The following is a 17,372-nucleotide window of genomic DNA, read 5'->3' as shown; positions in this document are numbered from 1 at the left end:
ATATACTGGTTCTCATTCCAACATACTACTTCACTTTTTCACATATACCAGTTCTCATATCATATACCGATTCACTTGCCAGCAACATACCACTTCACTCTTTTACATATGTCGGTTCACCCTTCAACATATTGGCATCAATGACAACATAAAATATCATCATGTCATTCAACTCTGTTGATATGCCAACATTGGCCACATGCCAATGGACATCAGAATCAATGCCCTAGGCTCTCAAAGCTTTGGAAGGGGTTTTGATAGATTACCAAAATAGATTCAAGCAACTGGTAACAAAGAACTGTCAACCGGTAACAACAAACTTTCTTAGAAACTGATAGTGATAACTTGCCTTAAAATGATCCTAATGTGATGTGGTTTGAAAATAAGAAAGATGATGAAGTCTTCAAGTAGAATCCAACTCCATAGGTTCCAGTGAGACAAACCCAGTACACACAGAAAGAAATGTTGAAACTGCAAACATAAAGCAAAACAAAAGGAAAATATTTTTGGTTGATTCAAGATTGCCATGAACTGGGGATGCTCTTGCATCAAATACAAATTATTTATTTTATTCAATCAATGAACAATGTGATATAGTTAAATAAATCTCTGATAAAAAATGTATTATTGAAGATAAGAACATAATTGTTCAATCTTTAATTCCTACTATTTGTGAGGCTTGTTGTATGGATAATGAAAATAAATGTATCTCAGCAAATGTTGGGTTTAAGATAATGAAAAAATTAGGATATGAAGGTTAAGGTTTGAGAAAAATTGGACAAGGAATTGTAGAAACTATTGATGAAATAGTGAGATAAAAAATAGAAGGGCTTGGATATGTTAATGGTGACAAAAATAAAATTGATGATGCAAATACTACAAGTTCAAACAAAACAACTAGCATAATGCAATATGTGCATTATTTTCATTGTCATAGACAAGGACACAAAATGGAAGCATCTTGGGATCTTCATCCTTGTACCATATGTAGATTGAAGAATCATTTATAAAAATTATATTGGACTAGAAAGTGAAAGGAGCAACCTTTAAAAAGTAGTATACAAATTAATTGTGAATAGATTGATACATCTAATTTGCAAAACATTACAACTATGTTCCAGATATTTTACAAGCATAAATATTCTTATGTTAGGGAAAAAAATATTTATACAAAACTAAGTAATATTGATTGCAAAAATAATATTTTAAATGCTACAACATTGGTTGCAAAAATAATTGAAGTTGTTGTGTTGGTTGTGGAAGACTTGATTTCAACTTATCATTTTTTCAATAGATTGCAAAGATCATTAAAAAATTTCGTCATAAAGATCGTTAAATTTTTTTATTTGCAAAGATCCTATGGAAACAATTTGTTTATTTCTATTTATGAAGGTTTAGATTGCAAAGATCTTTGGAAACACTTCATTTCTTTATTGATATCTATGAAGGTTTTGATTGCAAAGATATTATGAAACTTGCCATCCTTTTGTGTTGATACTTGTGAATATTTTGATCGCAAAGATATATAGAAACACTTTACTTTTTTTTACTAATATTTGAGAGGGTTTTTATCACATAGATATTCAAAATGCATCACCTTCTTTCTAGAGATAATCAAGAAAGACATCTTACTCTTGAATACTAATGAACAAGGAAAGATAAACTATATATTTTTTAAAGAAATTATGTTAACTATTCTTTATTGTACATGGGTTTCTAACCCACCTATTTTTTATAGGTGGACCCCATCATCTAGTTACGTTATATGATAAAATATAGTTTATGGGGGGTGTTAAAATATAAACTCTAGTTTAAATATATTTGTCATGTAGAGACAAGTCTCTTGAAAGAAACATAACTCTCCAATAATGTGCCTATTTAAGATTCTTTGGATCCAACTATTTGAGACAGAGAAAATTTTATTCATTCTCTTTAATTTTTATCAATAATAACCTTGAGAAATTTAACTTATAACATAAATTATTTAAAAATATACCCATTTGTGAATTAAGTTAAATGTTGTCATCATAGTAATATGGATTATTTTAAATCTCTCAACCTTTTCTTTAGAGAAAGAATTAGTTTAAATATTATATTCAAATATGAAATATTATTATTCTAAATATGCATAATAATGATATTGTACTTTCTTAATTGTTACAAATGCAAATTGAGTGGTCTTTCACTTGTGATATTGTGATTTTTTAATCCTTTTCACTAAATTTAAAGTTTGATAAAATATGATTTGATAATTAGATGAATTATTGAAAAGTTCTTCGGCATCATTTAATTTTTAGGAATTCTGGATGCTATGTATGTTAGGATTCCCAAAGATATTGAGAGGGGGGGTGAATCAGTATCTGACCGGTAAAAGAATTTACTTGAATTATAACATGAAAAGCATTTCAAAATTGTGTACTGGTAAACTAGAAATAATGTAGTAAACAAGAGCAACAACCACAACATGAAAGACACACCATAACATAGTATTTTTGATGAGGAAAACTAGTGTGGGAAAAACCTCGGTGGGATTTGTGACCCATAATATTCGCTCACTGACCAATTAGACAATATTACTGTTTACAATAGGGGCCTGCACATGTAGGAAGGCCAAATGCCTAGAGCTCATTGCTCAGTTACAAAAGAAGTCTCACTGACTTACAAAATGGATTATACAAATCCAATGTCATGTATTGCTTAAGATCAACATCTACTATGCCAGGTTCAGTACCGGTTTAAACTCTGCAATATACATAAACCTTTATCCAAAATTTGCCTTACAATTCATATATTAGGTCTGCAATAATCCTTCCATCTATATCTAAATGATCTATAATGATCTCATACTTATATGAGTCATAGTGCAATCCACCAATTCGTCTTACAAAAGGTTTTTACAATTAAATACAAAATACATTTACACAAAATTCTTGTCGGCCAAGGTGTCAGTAATCTTCCTTTTCAATGCTGGTGAACTGTACGTCGGTGTAGAGTCCGTCAGTGCTAGTGTCTGCCAATATCACATGATTTTAAGGTTGTCATCAATGAAAATACCTTCAATCACCTAAAATTTCTCATTGGAGTGTGCAATGCCAACAAGGTACATAAGCTCTCCACTAAGTCTTTGACCTAGTAGAATAAAAAATACATTCGCTTTTGGATTGGTGGTAAGACTTGATCACACATAGAGATACATGCAAATAATTAATGCCAATGGATAATCACCATATCTTAGGTTATAACATATTGTTGTAAGGAACATGTATCTAATGGATGTCAAGTGCTACCCATTGTATAATAGACTATAACCGGACTTACCCTTACGATGTAGGTGAAATATATCAAGAGCTATCGATTACTATTTTTTATGAATATTCTCTAGTGATACAAAGTTAAAATATTTGAGGATCAACTAACTCAAAAGGCTTAATATTATATGAAAAAATTACTAGTAGCCTTATGCAATATGTTTTATTATATTTAAACCTTATCTATTGATGATTAAGGAATAATCATACTATTCTCACAAATATTATAGATATTCAAGTTAAACTTAAAAATACCATGTATCTTAGTATATGTAGATTTTACCAGTATGCTTATAATGGTCCCTGTCAACATAGACTTCATGCTTCCATGATTCAAGAATGAGTGTAACAATAAGTAGAAGACTTCTTAGTTGTAACAAGTAATTTTGTAAAAAGTTATTATTAATGAGTATGAATTGATCAAGTGGTAATTTAAATTAATGGAACTTTTAGTTATTTTAAGACAAATAGATATTATTGTAAAAGACTATATTGAAAAACATTATAAGTTGACATTTTAAGATCATGTATATAAATAAATTGAGAAAAATAAAAGCAAATAAGAAAGATAAATATATTAAATATTTTTACATTAGAACAATGTGGTGCATCCAAATGGGTATCACCACTGTAATTGGGTTTGATTTGTCAAACATTATTGCAAGGGACATCTAGTATTAAACAAATATGGTCAAGACCATAGAATTTATGAATAAACCGATAAGATGAGACACCAAAGTTAATATGGGAATAGCACAGGGTTGGGTAGAGAGGTGATCATGCCATTAAGGGGCATAAAAACCCCTAAAATCAATAATAATAGTACTAAATAAAGATATAGCTTCTACACAATAGATACAAACCCCTCTGTATGATTGAATAAGGAAGGCATGAGTATTTGGGGACTGATAGAGAGAGAGAGGGTAATTTGTCAATTGGAATGATGAGTCCCCAACAATGCATTATTGTGGAATGACATTTTCAAGATATATTCTAGAGAGTTTAAAACCAAAAACAACATATTTTATCTATATCATATTGTCTAGGGGAAAAAGTAAGACTAGGCAAGAAAACATTAATCCCAATCTTACATACACACTCAAAGAATATGAAAGAGCCTAGGGAGGTAACATACTTTAGAAACTTCTTCTGAGGAAGAGAGAGACAAGGATTACCTCTTAGGGTTTTTATTCCCTTTCTACAAATGAGAGATAGGAAAGATGAAAGTATACACTAGTAACCCTAGTATAAAAATGAAAGATTGAGAATAACTGAAATTGTATTGGAAAGTATCGATTAAGAAGAAAATTCATAGGTGCACCTATATCATAAATCTGAGCTAAAATGTGCTAGACTATGGTGTTGCACCACTATCCTGATTCTACAAACCTCAAGCTATACTTGTAAAACTAGAATCTAAGACCTACAAGTTGTTGCTCTCCTAAATCTTTCTTAAAATAGGCAGGACCAGGGCACCACTCCCCTATCCTGGGCAAGACCTGGGTGTCACACCCCTGTCCTAGGGGTTTTTGATGAATTATGCCCTCTAGAACAATCTTTGTAAAGTTTGCCAGTCCTGAAGCATGCAGCGATGCTCGGATCTGAATCTGTACCTAGAGGTAAAAAATAGGGTTTTGGGTGGTTATGTAGGATTTTTCCTTAGTAAAACCCCTATTTTGGGGATTCCCACCTTAACGAATAGCTGATTTGTAAAGTAAAATAGTGCATGCAAGAACCTTGTGTGTGTGCTAGATCCTAGGATGAGAGAAAACAATCTCGAGCAACTCCAAAGAGTAAACCTTAATTACTTATAATTGATGATAAAAATGTTGGCATTATGGATGAATTATTTATGCATTGCATTGATGTTTTGTCATTGATGTCAAAACTATCTATTATGGTTGGTTACTAGCACTAGCTGTTATGGATGGTTATCGACAGACTTGTTCTCATTACCGGTAGAAGATCTAGTGTTACCAGTAGAAGGGATTATCTATTGAACACTTTTCACATGTGTGGATCTATGGAATGTGATTGGTTACATGTGATAAATTCTACTGGAGCATGTTTTGGTTAGTTGTTATTGTCTTGGTATTGGATACTATCATACACTCTTGTAAACCCTTACCGACATTGGTTTATGGCTTTATTAGCATAGATTTCATTGAGGAATCATGATAGGATGCATAAGTGGTGTTGGTGTAGCTTATAGATGGATTTTAGGATGATGAAGATGTTCTATGATCATGCTTAAATTTCTTGAAGACATTGCTTTGGCATGGTGGACCCAGAATAGGTCTAGTACCTATCTAGGTTATGGACCGGTATCATGGTAACATGTACTCTACACGTTACCATGATGTTTCAAGAGGATTTATAGAATTTTTATTGTTGTTTTGGTATTAAGATGACATGGCATATCATTCTAATATGGAATGATGTAATGATCTTATTATAATATCCTTTAGGTGGCTGAACTAATTGGTTTAGGTGTTAGGGTTGGTATAAATGATTGTAATATCTCATTGTAGATTGTGTAGCATGGTCATGAATTGTAATATCATATACGAAGGATTAGGTTGATCATAGGTGACTGAATTGGGATTAAGGAAGAGGTCAAAGGCCTCCGATATTGAGTTTAGCCAGGACTGTAATAAAGCATGGTAGATGTTATCTCTGAGAGTTCACTCTATTGGATTGTTGTCAATTTATCTTGAGTTTCTTTTAACCTTTGTAGTTAGTGAGACTCTCTTGTAATGAGTAGTACGCTCTAGGAAGTATGCCTTCCTACATGTGTAGGCCCCTCATTGTATCACATACTTTCTATAGAAGTATCATCTGACTGTGGGTAAGCTTCCCACCATGGTTTTTACCTTTCTTGGTTTTCCACATACAAGTCATGGTGTTATATGGCATTGTTTCTTTGCATTTATTATCTACTTAATTGTTGAGTTACATTGTTTACTGGTACCTATGTGTACCAATATCTATTTCTTGTTTACGGTATTTGAATGTTTATGTACTATGGTTTAAGGTTCTATTGTGTATTAAATGTTATAATCTTTTAACAACTGATTCACCCCCCTATCAGTTGTTCACCGATTATCCTAACAATTGGTATCAAAGATTTGGTCTTCTTTTGCAAAAGCTTAACATCTTGAGGTATATCCTATGGTAGCTAACACTTCTAATCCACTGGCAACTATTTTCATAAGAGAAATCCCTAAGTTAGAAGGAACAAATTATGGTATCTGGGAAATTTGAATGGAGACTCATCTTAGATGTCTTGGAAAGGATATTTGGGATAAGATCACTGAGAAAGAATACACACCTAATGATCTGGTATATGGTAATGTTTCTCCTGCAAACTTGGATAAGAATATTGAAAATGATTGCAGACCTAGAGAAGCCCTCTTGTGTGCACTTACTAATTAGCAGATCATGGGATTAGTTGATAAGTCATCGACAAAGGTTATGTGAGACAAATTGAGAACTCTAAATGAAGGTGACCCTATTGTCAAAATTGCTAAACTTAATGGTTACCAGGTAGGATATGAAAAATTGAAAATGGAAGATAATGAGAGAATTGTTGTATGTATGGAAAGAGTAAATGAGGTTGTTATAGGAATTCAATGTTGTGTAGGATTTCTAAGTGAAGATGAAATAGTTTCCAAAGTCTTGAGAGCCCTTCCACCGGCTTACAAGATGAAGGCAACTACAATTAATGAGTTAAAAAACATGGCAAACACTTTTGTTAACAAAGACATTCTGATTGGGAAATTATCTACTTTTGAGCTCAAAGAATTTGGATGTTTTGGAATTGTAAAGTTTGAACCTTCTTTTCATGCATCATCATCATCTAGTGGCAAAAGTGTTTGGAAATCCCTATATGCAAAATAATTGGAAGACATGAGGAAAGAAGAAGAAGAAGAAATTGAGCAACTTGAAGCCATATTTGCTAGAAGAGTACCTAAAGGACCAACTGGAAGTAAGTATGAAGGAAAAACACCTTCTAAATGTTTTGCATCTAATAAGATTGGTCATTTTGCATCTAGATGTCTTGAAAGTAATACAAGGTTTGAGGAAAGAGCTAAGAAATCTTTTAAGCCTAACCAAAACAAATATAGGTTCAAGAAAAGTAAACAATGCTATATAGCAAATGAGGAAGGAGAAATTGATGACTTTGGGGATGAGCCAGCAGAAGACTCTGCTAGTGGATCCAATAATGGAAAGGAATGGGTATTCTATTCTTTGAATTAAAATGAAAAACAATTTGTTGGGATCTAATAAAACTGAGAAGGGGGGGTAAATCAATGTTCTACTAGAATCAACAATTTTTAACTTGCTAAACCATCTATGTATGTACTAGTAAACAACTAAGAATATAACAAGAAGCAAATAAATCATCCACATAAATGAACACCATAACACATAGAATTTATATGTGGAAAACCTCAATGAGGAAAAGCCACAGTGGCATTTGTGACCCACAATATCAGTTCACTAGACATATGAAAAAATATTACATAAAGAGGGGCCTGCACTTGCAGGAAGACACACTCCCTAGAGATACCTGCTCATCACTAAATAGCCTCACTGAATACAAGCTTTTTGCCAAAGTAAATTACTGAAAATGAACTCAAGAATGGATCTCTTATGCCAAATAGAGTTCTGGTTCTAGTTCTTCTCTATACCCGTTCATAATCTTGAACTATTACCAGTATTACTTCTCCTCCAAGAGTTCTTTACTAGCTATCTATAAATCATTACATGATACAATATTCACATACAAAAATCATCTCCATACATATATTTTGCATCTCACGATTCTATTATATGGCTATCTCTATACGATCATAATACCATCATCACTATATTTAAATTCACCTAGTAGATTAACTTATATACCTATTACATGATATGCCTTATGTCAACTTCCAATGCATTTACAAAAGATATTCAATGTCAGCCTTGACAATAATTACAATATGATTTACAAAATAAATCTTCTTTGATGTTGGCTTCTTTGAAGTACTGATGTTGGTGTCGGTGCCTGTGTCGGTGCCGGTGTAGCCCTGAATGCTTCCAATGCTAGTATCTACCAGTATATGCATCCTAGTTTTGGTTTGTGACTTCCATCAATTCTTGTTGACTTCTATCTAATCTTGTTTCCATCAATGACAACAAAATAAATCCATTGAGTGTTAATTGCCAATAGAATTGGATATCAAGAATGAATAAAAGGCCTTGGTAGAAAACGTTGAAGATAAGGATGAATAGGTAATTGATAGTGGATGCTCACATCATATGACTAGAGATAAAGATAAATTTTTATCCTTGCAAGAATATAATTTTTATCATTGGATGGATACCATAATACTGATAATGCCCATTATGTAGAAGGTTTAATACATAATCTTTTGAGTCTTGGTCAATTGGTTGATAAGGGTTTCCAACTTTAGTTTAAAGATAGAAAATGCAAAATCATTAACAAGACCGGTTTGGAGATTGCAACTGGTATTCAGACTGGAGGTAATATCTTCCACTTGAACACTTGTAATAAGACATGCTTAATTGCACATAATGATGAGAATTGGTTATGTCAGAAGGGGTTATATCATATTAATTTTGATTTTATTATTAAGATCAGTTCAACTAAGGCAGTTAGAGATATACCTAAGATTATGAAGCCTCATAATCTTGTATGTAAGGAATGTCATTTGGGTAAGAAAGTTAGAAGTTCTTATAAGAGAATACATGATAAATCTAATAATGTACTTGATTTGATTCATACTAACTTATGTGGTCCAATAAGGACTAGAAGCTTTCAAGGTGATAGGTATTTCATGCTAATTATTGATCACTATTCTAGAAGGATGTGGGTGACTTTTCTAATGGAGAAGTCAAAATCGTTTGAAAAATTCAAGATCTTTAAAGTGAAGGTTGAAACTGAAACTGGATTGAAAATCAAATGTCCAAGATCAGATCAAGGAGGTGCATTCACTTCTCATGAATTTAACTGTTATTGTGAGAGAAACGGAATCAAGAGACAACTATCTGCACCTAGGACTCCTCACCAAACTGGAGTAGTGGAAAGAAAGAACAAAATCATCTTGGATGCAAAAAGATCTATGATGATGGAAGCCAAGTTTCCTTATATTTATTGGAGAGAAGCAATGTTACAACAGTCTACACATTCAATAGAGTTCACATCAAAGGTGAAACCGGTAAGATCCCTTATGAACTATGGTTTGGACATACACCTACTATTAAATATTTCAGAATTTTTGGGAGTAAATTCTATATCAAAAGAGATGATTCAATTGGAAAATTTGATGCTAGATTTGATGAAGGGATATTTCTTGGATACTCAATTCAAAGAAAAGCAAATAGATGTTGTAACAAAGGATTATAAACAAATGTTGAGAGTGCTAATGTGAAAGTGGATGAGTAGTACAAAAATCATCCTCTATCATACGCCAGGGAACCGACAGTAGAAATGATCATAACTGAACTGGTAATGCCTCAATTGGTACATGAAGCTGAGATAGTTACACCAGCATAATCAGAAAATTCAACTATAACTGATGATCAGAGCAGTGAACTCGAAGTTCAGAAGACACAAAGGTATGTAAGATTAAATAATTCTAAAGATCAAATCATTGGAGATAAGAACAAGGGAGTTATGAATAGAAGGAAATTGGCTAATGAAGAGGTATGTCTTATTTCTCAAGTTGAACCGGCAATTGTTATTGAAGCTTGTAAGGATAAACATTGGTTAAAGGATATGGAAGATGAATTAGATCAAATAGAGAAGAATGAAACTTGGACTTTAGTTCCTTGGCCTAAAAATAAAAATGTTATTGGAACTAAATGGGTTTTTAGGAATAAACTAAATGAGGATGGTCAAGTTGTAAGAAACAAGGTTAGATTGGTCTGTAAAGGATATTCTCAAATTTGGAAGGAATTGATTATGGTGAGACATCTGCACCTGTAGCTATAATTGAAGTTGTTCGACAATTTATTGCCTATGCAACTTATAAGAATTATAAGGTTTATCAAATGAATGTTAAATATGCATTTTTGAATGGTGTACTTGAGGAAGAAGTATACATTGAGAAACTTAATATATTTTCACTGATAGATGATAAAGACATGGTTTGCACATTGAAGAAAGCTTTATATGGTTTAAAACAAGCTCCTAGAGCTTGGTATGCAAGGTTGGATAAATAACTTTTGAAGTTTAGTTTTACTAAAGGCAATGATAATAGTAATTTATACTATAAGATCACTGATGATTATATTTTGATTATTGAATTATTTGTTGATGATATCATTTTTGGAGGTGAAGATAAATTGTGCATGGAATTTGCTAACAACATGGAGAATGCATTTGAAATGTCCATGATTATTGAGATGAAATGTTTGTTAGGTTTGTAGATTAGTCAAACTAACAAAGGAATTTCTATCTACCAAACTAAGTATTTGAGGCAATTGTTGAAGAAGTTTGGTATGGATAATTCCAAACTGGTAAGTACTCCAATGGTGACAAGTGAGAAATTATCTATCAAGCATACTTCTACATTGGTAAATCTGACAAGGTATAAGTCTATGATTGGTGGTCTTTTATATCTAACTCAAACTAGACCTGATATTATGAATGCAATAAGTACTATTTCAAGATATCAAAGTAATCCTAAAGAAAATCATGAATGCGGAGTAAAGAGAATATTCTGGTATTTGCAAGGAACAACAGAATATAGTTTATGGTATTCCAAAAATTATGATTTCACTTTATGGGCATATACTGACTCAAATTGGGTAGGTGATACTGATGACAAGAAGTGCATTTCTGGTGGAGCTTTCATTCTTGGAAAGAAACTGGTTTCATGGATCAGCAAAAAATAGTCATCCATTTCTTTATCTACTACAAAAGCTGAGTATGTTGCAACAACAGCTAATTGCACTCAAGTCTTGTGGATGAAGAAAATGTTGATGGATATCAGGGTAAATTGTAGTGAACTGGTAGTTATCTATTGTGATAACTCTACAACTATTGACATATCTAAACATTCAGTATTTCACTCTAAGACTAAACATATATTAATAAAGTACACAACTTTCTAAAGGATAAGGTAGAAGAAAAGAAAGTCAAATTGGTTTATATGAACAGTAAAGAATAGATTGCAGACATATTCACTAAATTGTTATCTAAGTAATCATTTGAATATTTGAGAGATGGGTTAGGTGTTTCCGCCCCTCCTATGGAGACTTGATTGATGCAGTTTTGTCATCACTCTGACATGCATTATCAAGATATTACTCATTCTATCACTGATGAGTGGTTCTGCTACTCATGGGGAGTAGTCAGCTTTGAGGTTTACATTATTGCTTTGATATTTTTGTCAAATTTTTTTCATTGATGTTAATGTGGAAGAGATATTGATGTGAAAATAAATAAAAAAGAGTTGTATACATTAGGGGGAGAGATTTATTCAGAACTTTACAGAGATATCATTCATAGAGATTATTGGTTGTCTTCCACAAGGGAAGACTTGTTTGGCACTTCTTGGTACTTAGATGTTTTTCACATCTAGTGTTTCCATCAATGCCAAAGGGAGAGATTGTTGGCATTATGGATGAATTGATTATGTGTTGCATTGATGTTTTATCATTGATGCCAATACTAGTTGTTATGGTAGGTTACTGGTACTAGCTATTATGGATGGTTACCGATAGACAAGTTTTCGTTACTGGTAGAAGATCTAGTGTTATCGATAGAAGAGATTATCTGTTATGGATCTATGGAATGTGATTGGTTACATGTGATTCGTGCTTCTGGAGCATATTTTGGATAGTTGGTATTGACTTGGTATTGGATACTATCATACACTCTTGTAAACCTTTATCATAAGAGCTTTCACTGAGGAATCATGACAGGATGCATAAGTAGTGTTGGTGCGGCTTCTAGATAGATTTCAGAATGTTGAAAATGTCCTTTAATCATGCTTCAACTGCTTGAAGACATTGCTTTGGTGAGGTGAATTGAGAATAGGTCTAGTACATATCTAGGTTACGGACCGGTATCATGCTAACATGTACTCAAAACATTACTGGGATGTTTCAAGAGGATTTATAGATTTGTTATTGTTGTTTTGGTCTTAAGTCGACAAGGCATATCATTATAATATGGAATTATGTAATGATCTTATTGTAATATCTTCTAGGAGGCCAACCTAATTGGTTTAGGTCTTAGGGTTGGTATAAATTATTGTATGATCTCATTGTAGATCGTGTATCATGGTCATGAATTGTAATATCATATACAAAGGATTAGGTCGATCATAGGTGATCGAATTGGGATTAAGGAAGAGGTCAAAGGCCTCTGATATTGAGCTTAACTGGGATTGTAATCAGGCATGGTAGATTCTATCTCTCACAATTCACTCGATTGGATTGTTGTCCATTTATCTTGAGGTGGTTTTAACCTCTGTAGTCAGTGAGACTCTTTTGTAATGAGCAGTATGATCTAGGCATTGTGCCTTCCTACATGTGTAAGACCCTCAATATATCACATACTTTTGGCAAAAGTATCATCTGATTATGGGTAGGCTTCCCACAATGGTTTTTCCCTTTCTGGGTTTTCCATGTACACGTCATGGTGTTATATGGTATGGTTGCTTTGTATTGATTATCTGCTTAATTGTTGAGTTACATTGCTTACCAGTATCTATGTCTACCAACATTTTCTTATGCTTTATAGCTATTTGAATATTTATGTGCTCCAGTTTAAGGTTGTATTGTGGATTAAATATTATAATCTATTAATAACTGATTCACCTCCCCCCCCACCCCATCTCAGTTGTTCATAGGTTATCCTAAACAAAAATACCCTAAATCAATGATACAATGAAATATAAAGAATGAATGTAAATTAAATTTATATAAAGAAGCTCATATAAAGACTTGGAAACAACATGAAATCATACCAAACCCTAAGGGAAAGGTAGAAGCCAAGCTTTAGTCAGTGATCTCCTATTGCTTTCCTAAATATTCAAAATCTCCCAAATGATGAAAGAATGCTTGATAAACACTTGATAAGTATTATTGAATGCTTTTGAAGACTTCAAAAGATCTTCTCTTTGGCTACATAGAATGCTCACTCCAAAGGTTCTTTTCTAGATTCCCTTCAAATGAAGAAATAGATCTCTTATGTATCAAACCCCAGATCCTAATTTTATCTTTAGACCAACCTAGGATTTGAATTTTCCACCAATATTTTGGGGTTAAGCATTATACAATCATAGAAATATGCTCCCAAATTTTTGGGAAAAATACCAGGGTCCGTGTGCAAAGTGCACATGGGCCAACCAACTTTTCACCAAATTTTTAGGGCCATTAGATATGATGATATTAGAGTGAATCCCAAAGTTATATCTCATTTCAAGTTGTTTTCCTTTGTAAAATCGGGCCTGAAAGGTTGAAATGTGACATAATTAGGGTTTATGGTTTAATGAATAATTAGAGGAATAAAATGAAAAGGGGCACACTTAGGGTAAAGGGCCCAAATTTATAACATGTGAAGAGGTAAAATATGAATTAGTTAATTAATTAAATGCTTAAATGTGATGGGAAATGAAAGATGAAAAACACACTAAGGCGGGTGCTAAACTAAGCATGGAATTGTATCATTCTAGCAAAGGTGTACAATTTATGACACTACATTTAGCCCCACTTTAGCGGTCATATGATACTATGTTCATATGTGAGGTAAAGTACATAAAAAATAAACATAATTTGAAAAAGGATATATATCCATAAGTGCTTGGATGAAGACCCCAACAGTATCTGTAGTACATAGTTAGGAACCGTACCCTAAAAAACCACATGTTAGATCACAAAATCACCTAATTAGTAATAAGGAAGGTGATGAAATTCATGGATAGCTATATGCCTCCCATGTTTTGGCTTGCTTATTAGTGACATGAAACATGATATCATGTTTACCACAACAAATTATGATGAAGACCTTGATGAAACACGTTCGCAACAAGGCTCGATTGTAGATATAAATACATTATTGAACAAATACAAATAAAGAGGGAAAAATCACAATTATAATGCCACTACGGGCATAAGAATCAGATCTCCCTAGCTCAAGTTATGATAGATTAAGTAAAAAGGGCCAAATTAGGGTTTATAACTCAAAATTATAAATAAGAAAAAGTGCATATCTCATAAATATGAAAGTGACACTTTCCTTTGTCACTTTTTTACTTTCAATACTATTCACTATAGAGGAGCCCACACATCAGTCATCATGCCTTAATGTCGACCCAAGCAGTCCACGTGGATGGAGATCCTACGTCTAGCCATTTTGATTGGTGAACAACTTGATGAGGTGAGTTGACTTTCTATTCACTCTTCTTTGACTTGTCTATTTCTATTGCTTTTGAATATTGATGATGTCACTGCCTAAATCATGCGTTGTGCCCTCTATTCGGGCCACATGGGCCCTAGGATGCCCTGGTCCTCCCTAGGAACCCTAGTCCCGAGGGGGTGCTCTAGTCCTCTCAGGGAACCCTAGTCCCAGAAAGGAACCCTGGTCCACTCAGAGCACCCTGGTCCTAGATCAGAGAGGCCAAGGGTCACATAGGATCAAATGTCAGATAGATAAGATAGATTGATGATTCTTTTTGTTAGATGATTATGATCTATTTGAGCGATTACTAATGATTTGATGTTTTCAATTTTGCAGATTCTTCCCTATATTCATGAGTATATTGCTGGTCATACCTTCTGAAAGCTATGGAGTCAAATTTTATGGCTCTCACCACATGATAGAGAGTTTCTTCATGGTGTTTTTACATGATGACTATGCCTACCATCAAGTTCCATCTGATGATGTTGATGGAATTGATGGAGAGATGGGATATGGATACCTCCACTTTTATGATACCTGTGGAGGAGATGCTAGTCATACTTGAGTATGTATACTGCATACTCCATATTCCCATTGGGAAGAGATAGTGAGATACCTAGCCAACCATACTACTACCTATTATAGGAGGGACCATGTCTACTGTATCGAGAGAGAGATGCCCAATGTGATGAGGGGTAGCATTATGATCAGTTGGCTCCTACATCATATCAAAGAGGTTTCGCTAGTGATGGACACTAATTGTGACTATTGCATTAGTCATGTGCCATAATGGGCACAACACTCACATGCATGTAGGTCTCACCTACATATTTAGAGCTATGGAGAGACATCAAAGGGTATTCTCCTAGGGGTAGAGAATATTAGCCCACCTCTACCATGACATAGGAGAGTACATGTTTGAATAGGGATGTAGTCTGATGACCTACACAATACTGTAGATATGTATATTCCAGCACATTACGTGGAGATATAGGGCACTTCTCCCATTTCAAATTAGGACCCAACTAAAAGGGACCAAAGTGCTAAAACCCTGGTCTTTCTCAGTTAGGGACCTCAATTTAGTGCCAAGGAGAAGGGTTTCCCTCTAGGAAATCAATTAGTGGGTGTACATGGCATCGGAACTAGAGATTATATAGTATCATAACTAGAGATTACATGGAATGAGAACTAGAGATAAGGAATTAAACGAACCAAAATAGGAGATGGTGTTGAGACATGCTAAAGTAAGGGCACATAGATGAGGTGCAAATTAGCCTGATGATAGTTTATGATGTTATATTTAGCCCCAAATTTAATGAGATTATGAGCTTATGAAAATACATGTTGGATATTTTTGGGCATTGCTACTGCTAGGATATGTTGTTGTCATTTATGTCAATATATTCATTTGATTTTCTTCGATGATTTTAGATTGTGAAGATCTTATGATCCAGTTTATAGTTTTGTTTTAGTGTTTTGGTGCTTTGCGAGGTTCGATATTTCCTCCGGTATATTCCAGTGTGATTAGGTCATGATCTCATATTTTGGGATATTGTTTGGGATGGTCTTATGTATCTTCATTTCAAATGATTCATGATTTGGTTCTTTGTAAGTTATCTTTTCTTGTGATAGTTGTTGTTGTTTGAGTATTCCCGAGTTTCATACGTTGACATATCAAGATTTTATAAGTGGCATTGGTGCAACCATTAATGATGATTCTGACATGCTAACTGGTGTTTCCTAATTGTGTCCTATTTTTTTTTTATGATCCTTATTGATCTTTGTGCGAGTTTTTGGTGATTTTGTTGAATCGGTGATGATTTTCATGTTATGTAGTATTTTTGGTGGTGTAGCGTGTTGCGGTTCATCTTAGCATGATTTTTGATGGAGTTGAGTGTTTGAGAATTCTAATTAGGTCCATGTTATTTCATGTATATTATTGTATTGGTCTGATAGTTGATCTTTATATCATGTGACATAATTTTGTCATTGTGAGTTGAGGGTTTAGTCAACCTTGTTCTCAAGGTTGATGAATTGTATAAATAGGTGACGTTGTCATATAATGTTGGTTTAGAGGTTGTGTCCACATTATCAGAGAGAGGTTTATGTGTGAATAAATGATCTATCTTTTGGTTTTGTGATTAAGGAGAGGTTGGTGTTGCAAGGCAGACATTTGTGCTTAACCGGAATTGTAAGCAGGCATTTGGAAATGTTATTCTTTCAGTTCATTTCTTCTGGATTGTAGTCCAAATCTTGTTGTAAGTCAACAAGACTTCCTTGAGGGTTGTAGCCTTCCAAGCCATTATCTTTTGAGCAGTGAGCTCTAGACAGTGTGCCTGAATGCATGTGCATTCCACATTGTAATATTTTCACATACTACTGTAGAGTATCATCTTACTATGGGTAGGTTCCCACCATGGTTTTTCCCTCAATTGGTTTTTCCATGTTAAAATGTTGGTGTTGTGTGTTATTATTATCTTTGTTATTATTGCAGTTTATCAGATCTATTTTATAGTTAAGTTTATAAATGTAGTGAAAATTGTTTCACCCCCCCCTCAATTTTCCTTCCTCGCTAGCAATTGGTATCCAAGAAAAATCCTCCAAAAGAAGCTTAACCACTTGAGGAGATCCAAGATGGAAAG

Source organism: Cryptomeria japonica, chromosome 11 (genome assembly GCF_030272615.1).
Source record: "Cryptomeria japonica chromosome 11, Sugi_1.0, whole genome shotgun sequence".
NCBI classification, from domain to species: Eukaryota; Viridiplantae; Streptophyta; class Pinopsida; order Cupressales; family Cupressaceae; genus Cryptomeria; species Cryptomeria japonica.
The sequence above is the reverse complement of the archived record's forward strand: the minus strand, read 5'-3'. Positions refer to the sequence as shown.